We start from the raw sequence: 6931 nt of genomic DNA on the forward strand, positions 1-6931 counted from the left end.
AACTCTCGTATTACAAAAACTTGTTTCTAATTATTTCATGTTTATCTCATCAAGCTTTTCTAAATTGTTTTACTTCGTACCAAATCACTTTATAGAGGAATACGCTATGCAGTATGCAGCACGAAACACGAAACTGCCTTGAAACCTATAGTTTACGTTACCATAGCAATCACTCTGACATTAAACGTATGTTATGTCAATCATGTAGATAAGCACATTATATTTCAGTTACTTTAACTTTTATGAATTATAATTATGCAATACATTGGTAATGTAAGAAATAATTAGAAACCAGCATTTATGCACAAGCGAAAATATAATATTTATTTTAAAAAATAATAAGGGAACAAGGATTAAGGAATACATGCAATAAAAATTAACAGAATTTCTTTCAAAGTAAATATTTATTGTGTATTTATATATGTGACATCGCTTTCAGAATAATACTTTCACAAGTATGGTGTAAGTCTGTCAACGATACGTGTATATGTCTCTGATAGTTGGATACCCGTCAATAGCAGCTGCTGTGTTTAATTTGCAGTTTCGCGATACGAAAGATATATGAAGATAACATTACAGCGCAATATATTTCTCTTTTATATATATATATATATATATCTCAAGTACTTTTCAGTAACGCAAAATACAAAGTTTGTCGCGATATTAAATTGTATACATCTGTATTTATACATATAATATTTCACGACAATTCTACGTCCATATGCGTTTGATTGTCACTCGTCTCAGATATACATAATACACTGTTGACCCCTCTATACATCTAAATAGGCAACGTGAAGAGAGTATTTCTTCGCATAATTTCTTTTTCTCTTTGTTTCCAGAAATATGCGAACGAGAACATTCAGCAAATTATCATCAGGGACAGCCTACTGCTAAAATGGGCTTGTGTACACATGTATGTATGTATGTGTATATATATATATATATATATATATATATATATGTATATGTGTGCGCGAAATTAAAATATGTTTGGACCTCGCAACCTCCTAGCATGCCTCTTGCACACTATGAATGTAAATTCAGATATGCACATAGAGATGAACGATTAAGAGGGAAAGGCAAAGGCGCCCGAACGAACATTTGGTGACTCGTGCGCTTTTTTTGTTAATTTCGCCAGCGAAATGGTATGTAGGCGCATACATGCTCCCAGCAATGGCAATTCATAGCCAAAACCGCATGGATATATTGATTTTCTTTCCGGCACCCTTTCGGTGTCCCGTCGACGTTTCAACGTTGAGATACAGTCATCGTTTATACCAAACATACGCGATAGTAGTAGTGCACGTTACATAGAAGCCGAGAACCACGCGACCCGTGCAATTTGTGCTGACCCTCTTTCAATGCGCAAAAAAAATTTGCATACCAGGATACTCTAAAAAAGACATAGCCTTGATATCTTATATTGTCACATAAATTTTGTCATACAATTCTATTTCTCATATAGATGCGAATTTGCATAATTCTTATTAAGAAAAATTTAATTTTAAATTTTATTCCGAATATCCGTTATTATATCGCGTTCTTTTCAGAATATCCTGTGTAACGATGACTGTACAATTAAATCTCTAACGACTTATACAATGTTGATTAACACAGGTACATTCAATGTGAGTACGGATAACACACAGCGCTTTTAAAATGTCGATTATTGAAATTCATTCTCGTAACCGATTAATTCCTCTATTATATATAATGTGATTTTTAACCGAATAATCTCTTTGACGATTTTACAGATTTAGGAAGAATAAAATAAATACAACGACACCGCTCATCTGCATTCAATCTGATAATGGCATATACGTTGTTGATAGTCCCATACCAACGGTATCGACCCGTTTCCCTTGTGCCTAACAAGCGATATCAGTAACAGCGCTGCTATTGCTTATCTTCAACTATATTCTCTTTGTAAATTTCAAGTCAAAACTAATATTGACCAAATTATGGAATATGCCGTATGCTCGATTAATCTTCTTGTTTGACAACCTATGACATATAAACATGTAAAGTATACAGCGTTTAATACACAAATTTTCTAGCTATATTCACATGCATTATTGCTGTGTTTGGTGTCTTCAAACTTAAACAGATGCAACCAGTTAAATATCTCTTAGTCAGCTGAATTAATTAAAAATTGCGTCGTACTTTTCAGATATATTGAAATCATAAATCAATAAATCAAAATATGTATAACGTGGGCGATGTAATTTTTTAGACATTGAAAGATCAAGATTATTTATCCCATAAACTTTGAAAGATGATGCAATACACTTCTATATATCTCGTCTCTTTTTAACTGTCCACACATATTCTATGTCATTTATAAATTCCAATGTTAAATTCTTCAACTTTTTTATTTAATATAAAACTAGAGCTTATATACACATATCACATAACTAGTGTAAAGAAAAATTTAAATGTTTGAAAGATTAATATTGAATAACTGAAATATGACACATTTCTTTTTGTATATATGTATATGAAATTTTTTTTTTTTTATATACGTTTAATCAAAGTAAATTTAATATTGCGAAGAATGTGTGCGAGAAAGGAACTATATCAGTCACATGATATTACCGCCAGGATATTCATTTGAAATACTTGTAGAATTGAAAGGCATAATAATTAAGATGACATATATTTCGAACGAAATAAGAGACCAACTATTGCCATGTTCAATCAAACTGCTCGACAAGACGTTGCAGTTTGCTCCAAAATGAAGCGCGAGTCGCTTTCAATTAATTACACAATTACTTCTTCCATTGAACACTAATGTAGATTTTCTCGCATTCGATTGCACAGCAGCCGAAGCAACAGATTTAACCCTTATCTTTCTCACGCGACATTAGAAAGATTAATTCGGGCATATGTCGACGCAACGTCGAATTTGTACGCTCTAACATAGTTCTCGTGTTCATGCACGATTAATGCTTAAACGACGGTATCCTATCAGCCATCGAGATTTAGAAAGTCTCTTATAATTCTTTTTTTTTTTATAGATAGATATGTGACAGATGTCTTCAGTTGTGGCCTGTGTATGAAAGACGCGCAATGCGCGAAAGATCTGAATTGACAGTGGAAAGAACTTAATCCTAGTTTTGTTAATTTGCATCAATTGCAAGCCCGTACTGCGGAACGGGAAATCCGGAGGTCATCGAACGGTTAAGGTCGTGTGAAGCGATACCGGTACGGAGTCCAGGCGAACAGTTCTAAAGGAAAAGAATAACATATGCATTGTGTATGCATCGCTCTCTTGCCACATCCTCTAATGTTCTTAGCATGCAAGAGTGGTGCCGACACAAAGATCATTGCTACATCACGTCCATTTCTTACGCCACAGATTCGGGATGCACAATTAGCATGCACTCTGAAAACGGTCAACTCGCTTACATTCGAAAATGAAGCATTTTTCTCTTCATTACCATTTTATAATTTATCTAACAATAAGCATAAATAATAACTCGACCGATGCAGAAGCTGCGATATTTTTTATGTTTCTTTTTCAGTTTTTTTTATGTTCTTGTTTGCTATTTTTTATTAATTCAATTAGATTAAAAAAACCAAGGATACCAAGAAGAATAAATCTGCAAGATGTATGATGATATTTTTGGTCCACGAATTGATTCGAGTGAATTTTATTATAGTTTAACCGACTTCTGTTCATTTCTTGCTTTAAAATGTTTAAGAGAGATAAAGAATTAATTAAATTATGATAAAATTTGTCTCAGTCTCGTTGATACTGTCAGTCTTTGATTGAAAAATGAGAGTGAGAAACTCAGCCATAAGTGATATTCTGGATTAAGAATGTCCAAAATATATATAAGTTTTTACATTTAACTGTGGTAATAAATCCTCTCTAATAAATCTCTAATTATTTTCAGACGATCTATTATACAAGCTACCGTTTCCAGTTGCGTTTATTGCTCGTTGATGAAACATGCCGGATTGCTATGGATTTGTTGACTGGTTTGTGAACAAGTCCGGATGTGAATAAAGTCTAAATATTATTTGATGAATTGATAGTTGAATGATAGTCACACAATCTTGCATAAAAAATGCGTGTCACGCAACTTTGCGACAAGATCTCTTTGGCGAACGCTTCTGATGATGACTCTGTGCTGTGTAAGTATTTATATACATCGTGGTATCGAAATGTAAATGTGTGTGAATGTTGAATGGTTTATCGAGGAGTTTGATTAATAACGAACGGTTCGACGGCTATCGTTTCAGATGAGAAATAATGCCCAACACGGTTGTAAAAACTTCGCTAGTCGAAGGCGAAGCGATAAAAACAATCATTCACAAGCACCGGCTCTCAAAATTGATCGGACAATCGATCGACGTGGTCGACTCGTTCTCGGTCTGCATCTGTAGATGGTATGGTGGGAGGATGTCTGCAATCTAATTGAATGGTGAAGCGATATGAACGATGTAAACGCACTATGCAAAACTACTTGTTTGTAAAGGAGAGTTTGTAGCGTGTTGCGGCGCGTACACTACGTGTGGAATCGCTCTACGATTTACCATGATTGGTGAAGCACGGGCAAAGGGCATTCAGAATACGATTGCAGAATCCACGCGCTCGGTTGTTCCAGCCAGCGATGGTATCGCCACCCTTCAATCTACTGCCTGTACACACACACACGCGCATACGTATAGTCAGCATGTTATAAATATCAATCTTGAAAGATAATTATAATTGTGCGTCGTTCTACTTTGTAAGTAGCTCTACACAGAGAGTGTTTTACCCAACTTGATGATCTGAAATATCTCTGTTGTTTTTATTGATGATAGGAGAAAATTTATAAGAAATGTAAGAAAAAAATTATTTAACAAATATTACGACCAATAAATTCTTTTTTGGTCGAAATCACTTTTTTCGTGAGTTAAAGATTATCGATATAATATTAATATTATAGATTTAATAAACATTTTGTAACTGATGATAAAAGCTGAATAGCTTATGATGTATCGATTTCTTATATATGATTATTTTGATATTTTTTTAAATATAATTTATTCTTTATATATTTTTGCGTCTCATCCATGCAACAACAGAAATATTACATGAATGTGAACATATTTCTACTCACCGATTGAAATTTGCATTTATTTAGTCAATTACGTTTATTTCACTATCTCTATTCTTCTATATATTTATTAATATCTATAAATTTTTTTCATTATTTTTACGCGTCTATCTAGCAATCTAATAATCTACGCGCTTATCAAACCATCTCTTCTTGTTTGCTTTTTGCCTACCTTCTCTTCTTGAGTATAATATTTACCGCCTTCTTTTTCCTTCGTTATATCCGACGCGAGTCAATCAAGAATATTTCAGCCTCGTAAAAATGAGATATTTGAGTTTCATGAACGAATCGAATATATTGAAGATCAATTTTTACTTACCTTCGCCTGTATCAGCTCCCTGAAACACAAAGAGCAACTATTGTAGGCCCAATCTTCGCGCGCGATATATTTTGATAGTAGTAGCTGGCCGCGTTAATGGCGCGTTTGCCTTTCGGTTTATGCACTTGTGCTATGAAACTTTTCTATTTTAATATAGCTCGCGAGTTCGCACATTACCTCCGACTGAGCTTTTCTTTTCGAGGCTTCTGTAGCGGCGGTCTCTATCACTTCGCTAATAAATTTCGTCGTTTCCCTCATGAGCTCCTCGTCTTCCTTAAAAGCCTCTTTCCTCTGATCCAATGTCCCCGTCATCAGGTTTTTCTCGTGTTCATCCATGTTGCTAGTATGGAATGGTACGGTGGACGTCTGATCGGTCATCAAGTATCATCAACGACGACGGTTTTCGTCTCTAGCCCTTTACAATTAAAATTATACTTTCGGTCAAAGAATCATGCGCGAATTGATAACGGAGTTTTTAAATTTAAGTAACGTCACAAATATTTAATTACCTTATCAAAAATTCACATAATGCAATATACTCTAGAAAATTATTTAATATACAATAAGGGCTCGCGAGAGATGCATGCGCTGTGTATGACCTAGAATGATACGAATGTACTCGGTAATTTTAGACTGAATTATCTCTTTTTTTTTCTCTCTCTGTGGTCACCGGCTTGATATTAATTTGTCAAGATTCCCGCAATCGACCCTTCACGCATTCGAGTCCTTCGCGCGTATATTATCGGTGATGGACGGCAAAAACGAGGCTTGGAACCGGGGTATAATTTCGGTGCTTTCGGATTTCGATTCAGGCACATAAAGATGTGAACAATCAAATCACGTTTTTATTTTAAAATAAAAATAAATTGCGCGCTCATTATATGATTCTTTAAGGCAAGATAAATTCTTACAGAGCTTTTCTTTTATTGTTAATATATGCTAATATATAAAATAATAACAGTTTTTTTTTATGTATTACGGTTCATGAATTTTTCATATATTTATGCTGTAAAGTGTTATATATTTAATCCGCATTTCCGTCGCAATATCCGCGTCGATCAAACCCACCGAGAGATTACACCGGTCTCAATCTCGACGTCAGTCTATTTCTCAAGAATATCGCGAGATGAGAACGATTCCGATTGCTGAATGTAACAATGTAACACGTAATTGCAGGCACCAACGTAAATACAACGACCACGACGATGACGGATATATGCCACAGGTGGTGTGTATTGTTTCATCACGCACACACGTACACTGATACCGAACAGTCATCTCTACGTACACGCGCGTGTATCCCGGGGATGCCGACGATGACGTGGTCACCAATGTCCAAGGCCGGCGTTGCAGTCAAGGCCGACTGCCGTTTAATCGCTGATAAAAATGCCTGGACCTGGCCACTGAGCTATCCCGAGCCAAGCCGGTCGAGCCTCTGACCCTGGATCCAATAAATTCCTCCTCGCTTTACGGACATGAATCTGCTTCGACAAGGCGATGT

The sequence above is a fragment of the Formica exsecta genome, unplaced genomic scaffold, assembly GCF_003651465.1.
Source record: "Formica exsecta isolate Colony F162 unplaced genomic scaffold, ASM365146v1 scaffold295, whole genome shotgun sequence".
NCBI lineage: Eukaryota > Metazoa > Arthropoda > Insecta > Hymenoptera > Formicidae > Formica > Formica exsecta.